We start from the raw sequence: 22,036 nt of genomic DNA on the forward strand, positions 1-22,036 counted from the left end.
TATATGCACACACCGAAATAGACGTTTTTTTGAAAAATTGGCCCAGAATATATATTTAGTATCCACCAACTTCCTCATAAATTCACATTTCAATTTAAAATGTTCTTTATGAAATATTAATATTCGATGTTGCCATTTATGTGAAACACGCTGTATACATAACAAATAGTTAGCGTAAAATTTAAATATACCTAGTATATTAGCTTGTCGTCTACTAGTTTAAAATTTAGGTTCAGACGTTTAAACCAGACGTTGGTTATATTTTTGCAGTAAACTATAAAATATTGGAATGATTCCAGATTATAAAATATATTACCTACTATAACAAGAAAAATGTTTGTTCGCACAAAACGGGAATGTTACGGTGTTATGTTGTTAGGTGATAACCGCACAAGGGCCAGTGTAAATGTAGCGAAACAATAGTGACTAAGTTTCATATGGTCAGTAGTTGTAGTCGTTACGATTTTGACCTTAGACACGATAAAATATAAAATGCTCTCGTAATGTGATTAATCGGTTTTCCTAGCCACTAAATACAATACACGACTATACATAAATAATAGTTTATAAGCATGTACAATTTTTTTTCATATATAGTATTAAAAATTAATAATTTAAATTGATTTTACATCAATCATTATATTGCTCAAATGTAAATAAAACAATTTAATTTTGAAACAATTATAGACAAATAAAAGGACTTTATTACGCAGTTTGCTTTTGTTTTAACTAAGTCTACCGTGGTGTAATTCGTTTAAGTGTGAATATTAAATTTAACTATACCGAAATTGCGTTATTAACAAAATAAGGTTTTATATAGTTCCATAATAATATATTAATTATATTATCACTATACCCATTCCAGAACCAGTTAAGTTTAGTGTACTTTAATTATGCTGTGTTTCAAAACGATTAAATTTATTACTACTCGGGAACTATTACATTTAACCTTTGTATAAATGAAAACACCGCTGAACGTTGTTATTTGAAATATATATATATATACCTTTGTCAAGCCCCGGGAATAGGTAGGTACTGTATTTTTCATTCGCATATCACGCGTTAAAAATAAAACGCGGAAAACAGTGAACAATTAGCATTTGGGGTTGACGTTTGCGCTCGTTAGATTTAAGAACCGTTTTTCTAGGTTTATTTTAAAATTATTTAAATGAAAAATTAGCTGGGATAATAATATACGTGGTCGTTTTACAATAACGATATTTGTGTACCGTAATATTATTTTAAAACCCGTCGGAACGACATTTCTTGTAATCATAATACAATTGTTTTCAGGCCAAAGGAAAAAAATGCCAATTCCGTTCTACCAGGACGCCGATCGCTGCAATAATACATCCATAGCTAGTGAGATTAATTAAACACTGCAGTGAGTACAAGAGTGTTCTGCCTTGGATATCGCGGGATAAGTGGATCGTGTCGAGATAACAATATTATGTACACTATATGAGGGGGGGGGGGGGGGGGGGTAATCGATTTACATAAACCATTGTCACGACACATGTACGGCATGGCGCCTCACCATATTATATTATATAAAAGCGGTTGCCGGTATATAAGAGGAGAATCGTCGATATATGAAAATGAAATATAATACTTTAAAATTTCGATATCAATGGATTCGTTCGTCTGACAAAAACTTTTATATATTATCTGATCGGTCTCTCCATTTATAACGAAATAAATAAAAGCAGAAAAAAAACTTTGCGCTGACGTTGATTGATGCAAGACGGATAATACTGCTCAATTCCCATGATTTCGGAGTACGCGATTTATATACATATATATATATAATATATAAATACGCTCAGTAAATTATTATACCTGGCTGCCGTCGAACCTTCTCTCGAGATTTCTATTTTCTTTTTTTTCTTTTGGTTAAACAGATACAAACCGTTGTAGCCGTGTCGTGGTTTATTGTGTATGTTTTACACGTAAAATAGCTACGCAACACCCGAGTGTTATACAAATTGTTTCATAAAGGCGTCATGACGCGTATAGGACATAGGTACCTGCACCATCGCTCGTCATGGACGTTTATCAAACGATTAAAGTAGGTAATTATATACCTTCTGGATTAATGATAATACACCAATATTATCGTGTTATGACATTATAGTTGTAAGTTACAAGTAAAATACGTTTATACGATTTACGATGGTCAATTAATATCATTCGATTGTAGATCCGATTAAATTACAATATTGTTTGGACTTGTTTTTATCATTATAATATGAAACTAAATTTATTATTATTTTATATACATAATACAATAAGTTCAATGTACGCAGTATTACTATAATAATAATTATATGAAATTGTATGCAAATCAAAGCCTCTCGATACCCAGTTCTGTTTTATATGGAGAGGGGGGTTATCATAGTAAAAAAAATACTTTAATGTTTTAGTAGTATTAAAAATGTTTGTAAATATATTTATATAATTTCAATGTTTTAGAGGAGGTGGGGAGGGGGGGGTGAACCACCTACATCCGTGTTATGACGCTAGGTTGTATTAATCGTAGCTCAGTATTATTATAGCTGTAAAGACTTTCCTATCCCTTTGTATCGCATTGACGACGCTATAGTTTTGCTCGTATGTAGGTTAGTTTTGTAACCGAGCTCAGTAGGTTTGGCACAATCGATTGAGTCGATAAATAACAATTTTTTTTTTTTTTTAGAATACTGTCCTGTAATAGATGTGATCTTATATGATAAACGTTAATTTTACTCCTCTCAACGGAAATTATTTTATATTTTTAAAAATTGAATCTTTGGATGTAAAAAAGTAGAAACGCTAGACATCTGCTTTATTTTGTGATTACTTAATGGATATATTTATTTTCCACATTTCCATGCAAAATATTTTATTTTTCAGTTCCTATTTATAGTAGGTACCATCCTGCAAATTTGATAGTGTGTATTTTTATATTGTTTAAAAGCTATTATATAATCTTTCATAATATTATTGTACACTATCATATTGTATTATGATATTGTCATTAGCACTAGCCGTTTAAATAGGTAAATAAATTATGATGACTCTGGTGTAAATGAGTATACCGCACTAACAGTGTAGTTATATATAAATACCTACGACAGTAATGAAACCTAATATTTGATTAAATCTGATTTGATTAATAATTAAGATAATTTAAAAATAATTTAGAAATTTTAATCATATGTAAGTTATAGTTAAGCCAACGATTTGCGATAGGTTTTATGACAATTTTGATACGCTATGTCAAAACTAACCCTTGTTAACCGTCATCATAATATCCCAGATCAACTACCAACTACGATATTTGTATTACTATAACGATATGCGAGTCCTATGTAGTCTCTCGGTGCAAGTCAAGTTTTCGGGAGAAATCCCTGGTTATCGAAAATATCGTATGATTATTATTCTATTTGAATCCAAAAAGGGTCAAACAGAAATGATTGAAGTACTTATCCCACTAAATATATATTATAATTATTTTAATATTATGTAGTAGGTATATAGGCATTAAATATATTCATGTTACAAATACAAATAGTATTCTCGTTCAGAGTTTGATGGTGTTTGCGCACTAATAATGAACATTTCAATATTATTTACTCAGTCTTTTCACATCTTTAATCTTTCGATGTATTTATTAAATAAATTTAATCGAAGTACCTATTTAAATTGAACAATTTTTTACAAACAACATTTTAACGCGGTTAAACGACCGTTAATTCGGGAAAATGACCCGTTGAATGCGATTACTTAAATTAGTTTTCCGAACGTACATTATGACTTAAAAAAAGTATAAGTATAACCATTGAGTTTAGATATACTATCTATACTCAATGGTATAACATCATAAGCGTATTGTACTATATACTGCAGTGTACATATTTTTCTGACAGTTATCAATGTTTCCATTTTAAAACTTTATCAAACAAAAATAATTCTGTACCCCCACCTATTATTAAAATATATTGGAATTGAAATTTAATTACACCTGCGTTCTTAAATCGAGTAAAACCTATCTACTTGTGGACTATATTATAGTCAAGCAGTGAATATATTACTATATTTTTATCTAAATCAAATCCTGAAAATACGCACGGTTGTTGTTGTTCTCATTTCTACAATATTACAATCGCGAATCGTGTGTTGACAGCATTTGCAGTGCCAAACTTATACTGACCATTACCGCGTGCATATATTATCCTTTTATATCAGACAATTTCCGAAAGACCTCGTCACATAATATATTATTATGTTCCTCAAACAAAATGCCTATTATGTTTCTCTCTCAGTTTGGCCTTTATTATATGATTATAATATGACACGTTTAAACGAAATTCTCGTTCTGTTTTGATAGCACATTAATTACTATTATAATGTTCCTTCTCAGTTTGTATTTCGTCGAATAATTAGCTCTTCAATGATGATATTGTTGTCTATTTGTAAAATAATATAATACAACTATAATAGGTATTATATACACTGCGTCATTTTTTTTTTAAATTTTAGATTTTTTTTATACATAATATTATACATTAATTATAATTTATAACCAAAAGTGTTTTAACTAATTCGTTCAAACAACCAACGAATTTATTATTTACATTATTCGTTTATCAGATCAAATAATTTTACAGTTTTACCTATATTTATGATGTGTGCTGTAAACTATTTTAGTTTTATAAATTATTTTGCAGGCATACGTTGTAAACCGTAAAGTTTACAATATTTTGCTTTGCTGTCGATCAGTTGAATATGAAAAATTAAGGGACTGTATTGACATAAATCTGTTCAAATGTTGTGTGAATGTGTTGAGTTTCAACGAAAATTACCTATAACTAAAGTATGTAACTACCTACGTATCTATATAGTCTGAAATATAACCATTGACTCGCATTTATGTTCCGAATAAAATATGTTTATAAAATAATAATAGTAAAAATAATATCAATTTCCAGGAATATAGAACGTGTAAAAATGGACCATAAAAAATATAACTATTTATTCGATATTTATTTATATCAAATAATATGTTCACGTACCTACATTAATATTGAAAACTAAATTTTACCGATTTCTTTGAACAGAAATTCAATCGTGTACCGTTTAAATTTTATCGAAACAAATTACAGGCGAGTACCGACATTGTTATTAATATACTCGACAATGTGTATGTAGAACTTATGCTACATTGCGCATTGTCTAATATTATCATACGAGCGTGTTATTATTATCACGACAATATCCATACCTTGCTTCGAGTCACGAACAAGTACGCTCGACACTTTAATATTATTATTCATTGTTCTTAATAATAATTGTGAATCTCTTTACTCGCAGGCACACAAACTGAATTTCAATGTATTATTTTATGTTTCTCTTGCTCCTCTATTATTATATTATTTTCTGTAAAATAACGTCGACGAGGGACCCGCAGGAACGGCCGCTGTATATAGGCCGTGTCACGTATCCATAGTATCTACACTACACAAGCTGGCGTCTTCGCTTTGGGGTTTACTGCTATGAGATTTGATAATAATATTATCAATTCGGCAGTCAGGTGCAAACACTGCGTGACGTTATTATCATCGTTATAGAATTACATATATTTATATAAACACACACACGTTTGCTGATTTAGGTATGTACCACGATATTATACTATATATTGTGTAAAAACAATTTCGTAGGACGATAATATATGTTATATGAGTTTATATATATATAGGCGTACACCCGCATGATAGGTATACGCTGCAGGATTCCTAAGCGTGTTTATCCTCGAACAACACATCCACCTGTGGTAGGTTTCCCTGGCACCGTAATGTTCAAAATTCCACATTTATCTTACACCATTGAGTGTTCCATTTGTACCGATTCGTACTACTAATTTCAGAATTTTTACCAACAAATTTCCAATGAAAAAATCAATTTCCTTTTAAGGAAAACTACTTCTCAGCAACCGGAATCAAACCAAATTAACTTTTCCACGTCATTAATTGTACTAATTTATACCACTCAGAATATTTTCCACACAAGGCGTACACACTTCGGGGGTTTCTGTTGTGAGATTTCATAGTGACAATAAAATCAATTTGGTAGTTAGGTGCAACGTGACGTTATTATCATATCGCTATAGAATTACATATTTATTTACATAAATACACACGCGTTTGACCATTATTTAGGTATAGGTACCACGATATTATAGTATATATTATGTATTGCGTAAAATCCATTTCGCTGTACGATAAATGATAATAGTATATGTTATATATATATACTTGTATGATAGGTATATACCTACTGTATACCTAAGCGTGTTTGTCCACATCCACCTGCCCACTACACAATGGGTGTACATTCCAGCTTTACTCATGTCCTATTATAAATCGTATTAGAACACACAAAACTATAATAATTGAGTACTCATAATGGAAATCAGTAATTCAACATATTCTATCATAATCACCTAGGTATAAACTAATCAACACTATCTGTAAGTTGTAGCTGTCGCATATCACCACGTAATATTATTTAGGAACGTAAAAAACAACAATAATTTTACCAATTTTTGTTTTTATTTCATTTTGAGTTCAAACAAGCCAAAATATTATACATTTTAATAACTAGTATAGAATAATATTCTAATAAAGTTCTAGTTTCTAGTAAAATAATATTATAAATAGAAAAAGTTTTTGATGCGATGAAACAAACACTGCGAAACACTTTAAATGTTAAAACACGTGTATCTAAATTTACATTGATTTATACGAAAATGAAACAAAATAGGTATTATCTATTTTTTAATGCACATAATATTTTAAGTGAATGATAAGCAATTATTTTTGTTTTAACGTAATAACCTTATAAACAGTTTTGTTTTAAAGCAAACGAATATCAAACGTACTGAAATCTTGTGGTTGAAAATTATGTACGAAACACGGTCGTCGTTAGCTATTTGTTTTTAATGTTTTACGACTGTAAAAAGATATATTTAAAAAATTACTATCTTATCTGTACTGTAATATTTGAACGGCTCGTTACTACTATTTAACATTTTATTGTTATATACATATTGCAATGTGTAACATGTTGATTTAAACGAAACATTATAGACTTAAAATTTTAAAATTAATTTTAAAAAAGTCGTTCATGCATACTATAATTAAACTTATTATTAGTTAAGTTTTAGGAATACAAATAATCTCTAATGTCATAATATATTATTGATAACTACACTTAGAATGGGTATCAAATATAGCATGAAAGTTGAAGCTAGTGTTGTGTCTTATTAATATTTCAAAACCTAAACAAAATAACTGAAATTTTGTAAACAACATGCTTAAATGAAAACAGTCGGCATTTATTTGCGTAAATGTAAATATAAAGCCCTTAGAAATAATGCAATATTTTAACAAGGAATTTTATTTGTAGTTTATTCAAGTACCATTATCCCGTGTATATATACCGAAAGTCTGTACTTGAGTAGTGCGAAAGTTACTGCTCTAAAATGGTTAAAACGAAAATTCACTGAATAAACAGCGCGACAAGGGAAAGAAAGAAAGTAAATATATTATATAATACGTGTATTCATATCAAGAAGTTGAATAGACAGAGAAAAATGTTTAAAATAAAAGTCATTGTAAATCGTGAATTATTAACGTCTTTAAATGTTTTTTCGGGTAAATTTTTGTTTTCAAAACTAAAAATGAAATCAAAAATGTATAAAAGTAAACGTGAGAAAGCCTTAGCATTACAACTTGTATAACTATTTTTTGAATTTTTAGCAGATCGATGAATATATTAATTATGCTATGATGTGTGTATATTTTTTTGGTTTATATTAAGATACTTTCTACTAAAAAAAATGCTTGGATTTTTAACTTTCAGGGTGGTTTCTGATAAAAATTCAATAATGTTGATACTTAGAAGAGTGAGGGGGGGGGGGCAAAAGTAAAAATTCCAAGTATCTTTCAAACTAATTGCGAATAATTAAAAAAAAAAAAATTTTTTATAAAAGACTTTTCTCGACAAAACCGTTGGTTTGCTGTTACTTAAAAACGAATCATCGTACATACTTCACATTTTCAACAATTAATGTTTGTATTAGAATTTCCTATATATTATAACTTAGATATTTGTACTCTTATTGAGCTATTTGTAGACATGTGAAAATTGATTTATCAATCAAGTTTTTTTTCAATAGTTAGTCGGGTTATTAAAAATATAATTCAAAGTTTTCCATAAGTTGTGATTTTAGTCATTTAAAAATATTAAATATGAATAGGCGTGGTTCTTTTTATAAGCATTTGAAGTTCAAATGTTGACAAAATTCGTAAACTTTTTGATAGTTTGCAAATTATTTTTTAGTCTAAATGTAAGATAATATGTTCAATTTTTATAGGTAAGGCTTGACAATTTAATACTAGAGACTTCTAATTGTTCGTAGGTACTGAAACCGAAAAAAAAAAAATGTATGAACACAATCATCTTTTATATATTATATTAACAATTTTTTTTTAAGTAAATTAGTGATAATAAATATAAAATAAGGCGGTGAAAAGACATTGAACCAGAGTTTCACGTTAGAAACTCCTGGACATGGGTTATAATGATAATAAATAATATTCACGTTAAGTGTGATCTACGTCGAGAAATTCTCTTGGCCATTTGCGTTTCAGGGTTGTCCTGAAGAGCAATGGTATGCAGTTGAGTGTGAGGGTTTTTGAGTGGTGTTCCACATTGAAGTGTAAGCTTAGGTAATATGCGTGATAGCTGATATAAACAATTATATTTAAAATTTGGACTATATTATCATCTATTTATTATACAAAGAATAATTTATTTTGTTATTTTGTTGTAATTTAAAAATATTATTTTAGGGTACTTGATACTTTTAACGTAATCATTATATTATAATATGTACTCAATTACATTTTAAAATACAACTTTTTTCACAAAAATTTATTTAACCAACCATATTACTAAGTAAAATTAATTATTTATTTATACAAAAAAGCTTATGATTTGAGGTAATTTAATACAGTAAAAAAAACATAATAATATGTAACACTTCAATTATTATTATGCTAACAATTTATACTATACAGTATAAAAATTTCATATTAAAATATTTAATAGTTTACATACTGTGAAATTAATAATAATACATTCATTTTAATAATTCATAAAATATTTTTATGGGGGACGGAGTGGCTGAGCGGACTAATGTGTCGGCTGTGACGCAGCCGACCCGAGTTCGATACCTCGGTCGTGGGTGGCATTTTTCTTCGAGCAAGTCACGGTGTCAGGAGAACAAGTGCCGCCATACCCCACCCGGGCATGGCAGATACCTACGGGTGCCCAAATTAAAAATTCTGCCAAAACAAACATACACGTGTAAACTAATCTACAGTACCCTCCCCTACAGTACCACACCTACTATCGACCTAGTAGTCGAAGCCTTAACCCTAATAAAAAAAAAATTAAAAAAAATTTTTATATAAAAATGAAACATTTTTAACTAAATAATATAAAACTATTACAAATACACAAATTAGGAAATTACCTATTTTAAATATACTTTTATACTATCCTATATTTTTCCTCCAGAAATTTAGTTTTATAAGTATATAGATAAGAACATTATCAGAACAGACATTTTAACAAAATATAAGTGATATAAATTAATAACAACAGGTAGATTCTTAATTTACAATTTGTTGTTCGTACAAATTTGTAAAATTTAAATAATAGGTACATATTTAAAATTTACAAACAATAAAAGTTTTACACTACCTATCACAATTCAACGAACGTAATGTAAACCGGGAGAATAAATTGGATGCTTGGAATCACTAAAAGTTCTTTCCATGTATAAAAACATTCACAAATACATCAAAATACACTTTTCAAAGTTCACCATACATAAAATACAATTGCATTCATATTTAAATAATCGTGTGGTTTTTATACTCACTAATGTAATATTTATAATATATTGGGATTTATGTATAAAGGTAAAGTTTGATAACCATTCCGATTGAATTTAATTCCAATCATAATATCTCAAATTCTCAAATAAGCATTTAAAATTGTAGTTTTTATAATATGTTCTTATGGATCGATTAATTATAGATAGGTACTATATTATGAAGAATGGTTATTATAAAAAGTGATTTTGTAATTATTATTAGGAATTTGCCAGTTATTTTTCAAAATGAGTAATAATTATTTTAATTTGCTCCAACGTTGTTTTTTCTCAGAAATGTCTCGGCGTTTGTTTTATCATTTGTTTCGATAACTTTAGAAAGTTTCGAACACTAAATTTGATTTATTCATCACTAAATGAGTCTCAGTCGGTTTAGTTTTTCTTTTATATATACAATAATGATTTATCGCTTTCAATTATACACTTAGTATTTATATAGAATGTCGACACTAAAACACACTTGAATCACACTTAGTTACTTACCGAAAAACAGTGGTAATATTACACTCATAAACACTTTCTCATATTAACTACATTCAAATTTAGTGCTATCGTTAAGTTTTAAGTAGGTACCTAATTGTACATTTTTTCACTCTAAAACAATGAATCTTTTAGTTGATTTTCGTACTGTTTAATATTTCCGCTTTCTTTAAAAACATATTATAGTATTATAGTGTACAATTATTATACATATAATAATCCTTTGATAATTATTATTAGCTTTCTTAATTCACTGTTTCTTGGTTATAAAACGTATAGAAATATATAGACATATAGTTATACAATATTATTGATTGACATAATATTGTATGGTAAAATATAATTTTAATGTTGTTTCATTTTACTTCATAATATATTTTTCTTTCTTTCTTTCTTTCTGTCTTTCTTTTTCGTAATACATTGTACAAAACCTTACATCAACAACTTTCGTAATAAATTTCTGTGAAGTTACCCTAAACATAGAACATTCAGTTTATTTTGATCATTGTAAAAGGTAAGTGGACCATTTAAAATAGATTTACTACCTCACAATAATAGGTATATGACAAGTCGACTGCACTGTGGTATAAAAATAATAAATATAATAACCGTTATTCATTAACGATTATAATGGTATTACCTATAGTAAAACGTATAGGCAGGCATAAAACTTGAATAAAGTTGTATTAAATCAATCATAATATAGGCTATATAGCACAATGTTCAGTCTTATTTTCAAATTAAAAAACATACGTTGGAGAAAGAGTTGTTATTAAATTATTGAAATCTGTAGGTATTCATAAAATAAAATATATTTTATAATTTTTCACGTGATTTATCACTTATTTTTTAGTAATATATTGTTTTTCATTTCGCACTGATAATGTTTTATTAATGTTATATTATTTGTAAATGTATAACATTAAAAACATATCTATATTAATATAGCGAAAAAATGATAATTTTGATAATTACAAGAGCATACTTAGCGTGACAGATGGAAACCGTCACATTGATATTACACAAATGTTTAGTAATACTGTCAAAATATTAAAATGATTTGCGTTCTATTATGCAAATTATAGCGATATTTATTTGGTAGGTATTAAACATGTTTAATACAGTTTTAAATAATATTATGACAATATTAATAATACAACTGTGAATAGCATATTTTTTGCGTCTGTAATTGACATTTAGGTCCATTCTAAAATTGTTTGTTTTGAATTCGATACCTGTTTGTTTAATATATTTTACTTAGAGTTTTATATTTAGTATTCAATTTTTGAACTTTGGCGTTCTAAACTTATAACATGTGTGTTTTTTGTGTGTATATATAAAAGTTTCATATCCCCGCGTGGTCCCATGAGAAAATCCTAAATATGACACTGACTTGTTGTCTTCAAAACTTTCCGCATATCTATTATTATAGCCATCAAATTATTTCCAAATTGAAATGTTTGAATAATATGTTTTATGAAAGTGACACTTGTCCCCTCTTTTTTTACGAAAAACAACTTTATCGTATTAAGAGGATCTTAAGAATTGTTTCTAAACTCAAACATGCCACAGGTCCGGCCCATGATGGATTGAACGTTAAATGTCGTCCTTGACCTAGTCATCGTTTAACAGTTTTATTTCAAAAAAAAAAATAAAAATAATAACAAACCAAAACTAATCTGACATTTTCTTAAAATATATGTTTCGATCAATCAAAAAGAGGAAAACTTTTGACGTACATCATTCTCTAGTTTACAGGTGGCAAAAAAAGTATCACAAGATAATGTTTTTCGTATAGTAAAACGATTATAATATTATTGTTATTCGTCGTCTATCGTTGTAGGCAAATCGCAAATATTATATGTTTCATCGATATTATATTCTAAAAGCTATCTCACACGTTTCAAATGAAATCACACACCCAGCGATTTGATTGACGCGCTCAAACATACCATCGGCGTTATTCAGTTATAAATAAATCATAATAATAAATAGCATCAAACGAAATATAAGCGGTTTGAATTCAAATAAACCTTATACTCATTAGGTACATCGTGGATAGGAGGATTCTATATTGAACTGTGTGTATTATTTTAATTTGAAAACGTAATTTAAAAAGAAAACACATTTATTTATTTAAACATTTATCATTTTACAAACTTTTAAATTTGACTCGTCTTACCAGCTATATTAGGATACAAAGTGGACGATATTTTTAAACGAATTGAAAGTTTAAAATTCTCGTCCATTCTCTGTGGAATTTTTAAGTAAAATTCCAAATCACTAGCTATGACTCGATCATCCGGCTTTTAAGAGTTTATGAAATTATTCACGTAGAACCAATAAAATTGTCTTTTGAACTATATATTATTACATTAGCAACCGGAAACCATCGGCTCTCAGAAATTATTACTTATTATAATTTATATTTTGAAAAAAAATAGATAAATATTTTACGAAAAGGCAAGAATCTGACCGGAAGATAGTAGATGGCCCAATAAAGTATGATGTAAATAAACAGAAATATATTGAAAATTACAATAATTTTTTTTTACACTTAGGTAGGTAGGTACTTATAATATCATGTATATTGTATATATTAAGTTTTTGTAAGTACTCCACTGTACTTTGTAAGATTATAATGTTCAGAACATATTTCAAGCGTGACGTAAAAATATAAAAATATAAAAATACTGCGATATGATTTATATGCGTCTTTTGGCGCAATATATTCAATAACTTAGACAGAATTTGTTTACGCCATTATTGAAAAATAATACAATATGTTATAGTAATATACTATACACAGTACACGGATAGAAACTAATTTATATTGAAACAAGCCATCTATCCATTTTAAGTTTGCCCATTTATTAACGACGAGCATAATATGTTGCATGTACGTATAGTTCCTACCTACGCACTGCAAAGTTTTAATACGATCAGGGATATTATAATATTTTGTAGGTACAGTTTAAGGGGGTTGTGTATCTGTATTATATAGAAATATTTTCATAAACGTCGTATGAAATTATAAATAATTACTGGGGGGTTTCATACCTGATACTTACCCAGCTATAGGTATATACGTCATTTAAACGACTGCATGAACGTAATAGTTAAATAACAACAATACATCAATGATATTTGTGGTGGTGGTAAGTTTCCATACACGACTCGGTGTAAGTTTCTACACGGATATTATATTATTATAAATTAGACACATGTAAGTTCGTACACGAGATAATAATATAATAATATGAATTTATATGATTTCCTATATGTGCGAACGTCGTAATAGTTTTAACGACAAACAATACCTACATATTATTTTCATCCAGATTCAGGACTGACGACACGATGGGCGCGATCAAATATAACCAACGCATTGTTAAATTGAATATATTTAATTAAATTTTGAATTTAATCACAGTCATAGATATCTATACCGAACGCGCCGTGATTGATAAGCCCGGGTTGACACCTGTCCAGCGTCATCCTGCGCAGGATGTTCCGCGAATTATTTGCACACTTCAAAGTGCATGCCGGGACTAAAGGCTCTCGGGCACTCGTGCACCAAAAAAAAAAAAAGAAAAATGTAAACGTCACCACCGCAGGACTTTGAATCAACGAATTCTCGCGGGACACCCCGTATACAGAATTATACAAATGCGTATATTATTATATTTTATGGACGCGTGGGAAAAACTTTTTTTCCAAACCCTCAGACACGCCACACACGCTTCGATTTCGGGTCTTCTTGATGTATATACGATTGAATAAACGCAACGAAATGTTTTTTTTTTTTCCGAAAGATGATTCGAGTTTAATGTGGACAGAAAAAAAAATCGATGGCAAACCCTTTTTGGTTTCCGTTTTTGTACGCGCGAATTCATCTAGAACATTTTTTCACCGAAGCCATTTCGAACCCGGTGACGTCTGAACAGCATACCATTTTTTTTTTTTAATCCATCGACATATTTTGATTTCGAGTTTTTCGTATTAAATAAAAAAGTCATCGTTTGTTTGAACATTTTTCACCGTGATAGTTAGCATATTATATATTATATGTTGTACTATCATCGCACCTAAACGTGGTAATTTTGCATTTCTCGATGGTTAATGAAGCTCGTTAAAAATGATTACTTCCCTCAGATATCATTGTGCCGATGAATATTCAAACTCCCGTAATTTGTGGGATCTTTGTAAATGTATTTAGATACTCACTGGTTTATAAATAAATTATTACACGGATCCAAAACTAAAACGAGTAAATTTAATCACTATAGTACTCGGAGACGTTTTGTCATCAATATTAAAACGAAATCCGTGTGCAGGATCAAAGGAATATGCGAAGACGAGCACCAGAGTCGCATCTAATAGACTATAAACAGCTGCAATAAGACGCTTTGGGCGTATTCGTTGTTTAAATGCGACAGGAAAAAAAAACGTCACTGATTGAAGTTTAAATTTACATGACGTACGCGGTACGTAATAAATTGTAATTATACACCGCTTTGAGAATCGAGGTAATTATTATATAGGTAGTCGTATGATTGAGAGGAGACCGACGGGGGTGGACTCCGTGCCATGAACTTGATATTATAACGATTCGTGGGTACGTGAAATTGTTTGAAATCATATAGAAATAGCAATCATACATATTTTTCACTTCATATTTATATGTCACATAATATAATACAATATTGTATATTTTAGTGTGTTCAATTTTTTTTTTTCATAAAATATAATGCATTACGTGTAGGTTTGGCTATACCTACGCGTCCTAGCTACAGAAAATCGAAGTTATAAAATATATAATATAGAAATGTAGACAATATTAATATATGCTACTAAATTATGGAGAGTATTGACGTTCTCGTGGGAGATATAGGGGGATAGATCGCCCCCCCCCCTCTATCACCCTCGATGAACTTTTTTTTATGATCCCGAATAACTGGTTAGGTGTTTTTCAACTTTTGGTATTGGAGGGTTTTTCATGCACTTACACTAATAGTGACAAAATATAATGATATTTATGTATTTTACGATAATTGGTTAGTTATAACTGTTAATTCGTTATATTTTTTCATATTTATTTATTGAGCATCGACCATATGAAAAATCTTTATACACTTTCCACCGACTAAGCTGACATCCACTATTGCCAAACTAAGAATACAGCAGGAAAAACTGAAATCGAATTGTAAATTTCTTGAAACAACACTTATAGATTCTATCAGTCTATCAGGCCTTCGGTCTACGTTTACATGTAATCATTCAATATATTGTCCATTATTTACCATTTATTTAGAATATTTTGCACCATAGTGACTATACCGGTGTCTACGTCAACGTCAGTTTTTAGAATGATGCAGTCAAAGGCGGGTTATCAAAATTGGTCATCCATGGATAAGTGGTATTGTTAATCACGAAGAAGTTCTTGATGTCATGTCTCAAAAATCAAGATGAGGATTGATTTACTTTGTGAATTAAAATAAACAATGTTTTGAACAATATGAGTCATAGTTAAAATAAAATTATTTAAGTATCGATATTAGTAGCGTATATATTTTACCTGATTGAATTATATGGTGTGGGTGCCCGTCCCACCCCATGATTCGGCTCCGACCACGAGGTAAACTTTGCAAATAAATTTTTAATCCCCTCAATTAAAAAAAAAAAAATAAACCCGAGAACGCCTTTGACCACGAGCCGGTGTCGTGAGCCAGAGAAGGCTGGAAACTTTTGGACTATACCTACCTATTATTATAATATCAGTGAGGGTAGGTACACATTTTAGTGTTTAACCGTGCCACACGCGTTACGCTATGAGTTAAGTAAAAAAAAAAAAAAATTTTGTCCACACGACCCCGTAATAAAATAATTATAAAACCTACACCGCCGTTTAAATGTTATTTAAAATCAGCACTAATCACGCAAATGAATATCATAACAAAACGTGTAACGTAGGTATACTGTGTAGGAACATAATATTACCGAGTATAATATAACGTTATATAGTTCGTGTATAATTAACTATAATAGTTATGCAAATAAAAGACAGGAATATTACGCGTGCGTGACTCATCCGAGTGTTGCGCAACACGAAAATGCGATACGATATCACTTGGCTTCAATATAATATAGAGTACTGACGTTAAGAAGTTGGTAAAACGATCCTGTGCTCATAATTTATTATTTTTATTATTATTATTATTATTGCTATTATCGTTGTAATTCGTCTTAACCGCACACGGGTGCAGACTGCAGAGGTAAAACGGACAAGTGTCTTAATTTAACACGGGCGAGGTGAGCCGAAACGTTCGCTGAAAAGTGCCTCTGAACATAATAATATTATATAATAGGTTTGTGTGTGTTCGCCGCTGTATAATAATGTTATACGGTTTATCGTTTCGCACGCCAAAAGTGTAAGTCTTACAGTTAAAAACTCGTTCAGATTTGACAATATAATATAGGATCTATATTATAATACATTCGTTGATATACCAACGCACGATTGTAGGTATTTGCCACATTTGTACTGATCTAATCATCAGCGCAAATAAAATATTTTACAATTAGGTACATAATAATTTTGAGTTTTTTTTTATAATTGTACTCTTAACTTATTGTTAATAAATAGCAAGGCTGGGCAAGTTAATGATTTTTTTTAACTCAGTTAAGTTAAGTTAATATGCACTAATAACAAAAAGTTAAAAGTCAATTTAACTATAGGTTAACTCAGTTAAGTTTAAAGTTAATACACACTTTTTGTTAACTTTTTATTAAGTTAAAAAAAAGCTAACAATGCTAGCGTACTTATTTTTTTTCCAACCCAAAACTAAATTATAGGATATAGTGTTTATACTTCATACAGTATTTCCATATAAGTTAGATTCGAATGATATACATTTTTAACTTCAAACAATTTACGATACATATTTTTTGACATAAAAATGAAATAGACTGAAATAGTGAAATATTATAAAATTAAAATCAAAATAAATTAACTTAACTTACTTCTTAAAATGAAAGATTAACTCGTTAATTTCACGTTAATTAAGAAAGAAATTTAGTAAGTTAACAGTTAAGTTAATGAAAAGCCAAAAGTAACTAGTTAAGTTAAAAAGTTAAAATAAAATTAACTCTTTAACTTAACTTTAACTTTTTAACTCGTTAATGCCCAGCCATGATAAATAGTACACATTTTTAGCATTAGGAATAATAGATAATAATAATATAAATAAAAGAGATGATTTATATTGAATTGATAAATATCCAATATAATTTAATGGTTTATGCGTTTCTTTAAATATTTATAAGTATTTTTTACTGCCAACTATTATCACAAAACCTATAATAACCACCTGCAACTACATGTGTCGAATTATATGACTATTAATAATATAAGTTCAAAAATAAAATGTTGTAGTGGGCACCCGTAGGTATCTGGCATGCCCGGGTAGGGGATGGCGCCATGGCGGCACTTCTCTTCGGACATCGTGACTTACCCGAAGAAAAATGCCGCCCGCTGCTGAGGTTTTGAACCGGCTTCGGTGCGCGTCGCAACCGACGCCTTAGTCCCCCTCGGCCACTCCGTCCCCCTTTTAAGATGTTATAGTTTCTTTATTCGAGACAGTAAGTGCGACATTTTGATGCATGTTTGTACCCGATCTGCCTTATAGTCATTGGCAAACATTTAACTACAAAAAAAAAATAAAAATAAAAATAATAATACTAATTTCTACCATTACTTTTATAATCTGCAACCAATGGCAACCATTTATAAACAAAAAAAAATTTCCATTTCCTCCGTGAATCTCAAGATCCCTGTTTAACCACCTATTTAAAATGCAAATTTTGGAAAATCATTTATTATTGCACATCTAGATCATTAGAGGAACCACTATTCCAAATTTCCCGTTCGTACGTTTTGTAGCTCGACATTTTTGTTTATAAATGGTTGCTATTGGTCTTAATAATAATAATTGTTTTAGTACAGAATGTATCGAGTTCGAACTACGGTTTCGGTGGACCAATTTTTTGCATTTTTTGATACTTTAGAGCTAAATTATACACTTACGTACACACCAAAAGGGGTCCGCGATCTATCGCATATAGATAATTGCCTACCTGATAATATTAATATACTGCTCACATAATCACGAGCGAATCTAACGGACAACGCCGGACGGGATGGCTATAAATTAAAATATAATATAATTCAAAGTTCACACTTAAAAAGACATTGCTTCCACAGCGTATTACACCCAAAAGGAGTTGAATAATCACAAAAACCTAGCAATAGCAAAGCATTGCTGTGTCAGATATAGTATACCTAAATATATTATATACTATATGTATGAATTTTCTAATAAATTTTTTTTTAATGTTTGCGTCTTACGACTATCGGTTATTAAGACCGGGTCCTTTGAATGACATTATAGATGATTTATAGTTTATACTGCTTGAGTGGGGTGAGTGTTGTTATAACCTTATAGCACACCTTCTCGGAACAGTCCTGGAACAGTGTTTCAATTTGACGAAAAATCTTGTAAGATGTCTGTGTCGGGTCTGGTTGGCAAGAATGTATTCAACCCTCCTCTTTCATCTAAATTAAACATTTAAATTGCGTCTATGCCGCTCTCATATTCTGAACAAAACGTTGTTTTATCTAGCTGCTATAGGTATTCAATAATTCTCGTAAATTATTGAAATTTAGCATTTTTCGCGTGTGATACATTTTATTGCCAGCAAGATCAACAATAAGTGATGAAACACCTATAATAATTATAACTATCCGCAATGATATAAAATCATATGTATTTACGGTTAAGAAATACATATTTTGCAGAAATCACGTGCGGAGGTAACAACAGGTTATTGGACCGGAAAACATATAGCGATATGATTTTTTCTTCGTTCGCGTAATTTTGGCAAACATTATTAAATTATCTCAGCCAGATGCCAAATCAGCTTTTGCGGCAAACCGTGCAAAAATTATTCGGAGTGTCTATTTATATACCTGCACTTGCGTACAATTTACACTACCCAGTGCCGCGATTCCATTGTCACTGACAGCCGATAAATTTTAAAGAACGTAAGTATATATTATATGGTTAAGGATTTTTTTTTTTCTTAACCCCTGAAACCGATTTATGAAGACCACCGCTGTCAGTTACATTGTCTAGCTGACGGTCGGTCGCGTACAATTCTATAACATCAGATAAGCATTTTGGCACGATCGACTGCTGTTCAGAAATTTACAACCACGAAAAAGGTACCCGAACGCGCTGGTTTCCACGGAATTACTTTTAAATCCCAAGGACAAACAATAAACTCCCTGCAATGCCTTAATGGTCTATTGCGACTAAATTGACTCAACATTTAAAATAGATTCAGATTAAATTATTATAATATAGGTAGGCCCTTCGCATTAAATCATATAACTACAAACAAATATTATAATTTGTATTATGTACCTACCTACAAGGTCATCCGTCAGGGAGAGGGGAGGGAAACATATTTTCATTTTTCAATTTTTTGTGGCATGTTTTCTTTACTATATGAAGGGGATGTAAAAATTATTTATGAACTTTATTGTGTATAGATTGTTAGTTAAAACTTAATCTTACTGCATTAGTTTTAATTAATTTATAAGGATAATTTTAAATTAACAAATTAATTTTTTTATTTGATGATTAATTAATGATAAAATTAAATTTTTCTAACTTCTATAAAATAAATAAAAAAGTATCAAACCAGAAAAAAAAATAAGTACCAAAAAATTATTATTATTTTTTTGAACACTAAAAATACTTAACAGTAAACATTATCACTATTATCGAAAATCAGTCAAAGCAAAATCAACTAACTTGAATATTTTGAGAAGACTTAAGTCTAAAAACGTTGAACACAATATTATCAATCACTATAGCAGTTTTAATGATTTATTGCTGAATGCTGCTAAATGTTAATTAAAATGATGGTACCAACCGATAAGAATCCAGCCATTGATACCACAAACTTGAAACTATTGTATGCAATCTATGAACATTTAACTTTTTATCAAAATAGTAAAAACTTGGTTGACACAGCACTTGGTCCCACCACTACATGTCATAAATCTATAAAAGCAACGTTCTCAGTTTTGATATTCATAATCGAGTTTAATAAAAGTCACTTAATAAAAAAAAAAATGTATCTTTAATTTGAAAGATATTTATTTTGAGATATAATTTTATATTACATAATTATTATGATAATTGACAGAGAAAAAGCCACGGAGGTAACTGGGCTACTGTCCCAACTGCCCCCCTCCCGCGCGGACGCCATTTATACCACGCTTGCGGTATCCTGAACCTAAATATGGGACAAATGTAATAATATAATTTAAAAACTATATAATATATATTGATAATTATGATATTTCCCGTGCTAGTTATCATGACTTATTATCACACAATTGTATAATACATTTTATACCTAGGATTTATACAGGATACCTCCTATATTATGAGAAAATAATAAAAACCGATGTAGATGTGCGTATGTCACTATGTACAGTCACACAGATATAGATATTACAAAATAAAATACGAATGACGGCTATTCGCATTTACAATTTAAATTCGTTTACCCATTTGTGAAATCAAAGCGAAGCAATTTTGGTGAACTATTTCACATTTTCAAAAACTCGTGTACTCGTATGTGTATATTTCGTGTAACGAGGTCAATGATATTAAAAAAAAAAAATGTTAGTATGTAAATATTTCATCGTATACACATTGAAGTCGCGTTGATAAAAGAGAGTATAATATTATCGTTTCAAATGTTTTAGTTTGTCTACGATGAATAAAAAAACCCAGTCGCAGATAAGCTATGGCGGGTTACTTAGGTACCATATTTTTATATGAATTCTCTGTATTTCTGAAAAATCTTTGATTTGAAAAAAAAAAAAACATTAAATTTTAATTTACCTTTGATAGTTTATGCAGGTACGTGGTTAGCTATATAAATAGTAGCCATCCAAAGTAAAAATAACTGAGTTATATTATTATTTCTTTCGTTATAATTATGCAATACAGAAATGTAATTATTTAGTTGGAGTTATTTTAACTATCTTGTTTATTTGAATTAAATTAATTTAATTTCCATTTTGATACATTATTATTATACCTTATACGAATAAAAAGTAATTTAAAATAGAATAAAACCGTTAGTTTCCAAAATTGTATATATTATAGTCGCATTCTAAAACTATAATAAGTCTTGCGATTTCTGTATCATGTTATTTATACATACTATGTATTATTAATTGTAAAATATTTCCACATCGTTGATTTGACTGTAAAGAATGCGTGTTTTAATTAATAGCTACGCGTTTTTGGGAGTTGTTAATATTTAGAGTCGTATCAGTTTTTATACGATTTGTCGGATTATTTTTACAAAAGTATGATAATTGTTTGTACCTACACAACTTCAATTTTTTACGTTTTTTTTATAATGATACATCATGATGGTAGTTAAACTAATGAAAATTATTTT

General features: G+C 29.5%; 1 protein-coding gene and 1 long non-coding RNA gene across 4 annotated transcripts in view; one reads left to right on the forward strand and one right to left on the reverse strand.

Annotated features, from left to right (window-relative positions):
- LOC132950148 (neuropeptides capa receptor-like) overlaps positions 1–22,036 on the reverse strand; it is a 150,847-nt gene that overhangs the window by 122,171 nt on the left and 6,640 nt on the right. The gene's annotated exons all lie outside the window — the stretch shown is intronic.
- The window catches only part of LOC132950149 (uncharacterized), a 123,838-nt gene that overhangs the window by 3,599 nt on the left and 98,203 nt on the right, over positions 1–22,036 (forward strand). The window contains exon 2 of the long non-coding RNA XR_009665186.1: positions 1,294–1,384. This is a non-coding gene — a long non-coding RNA (uncharacterized LOC132950149). The remainder of the gene's footprint in view (positions 1–1,293; positions 1,385–22,036) is intronic.

The sequence above is a fragment of the Metopolophium dirhodum genome, chromosome 8 (assembly GCF_019925205.1).
Source record: "Metopolophium dirhodum isolate CAU chromosome 8, ASM1992520v1, whole genome shotgun sequence".
NCBI lineage: Eukaryota > Metazoa > Arthropoda > Insecta > Hemiptera > Aphididae > Metopolophium > Metopolophium dirhodum.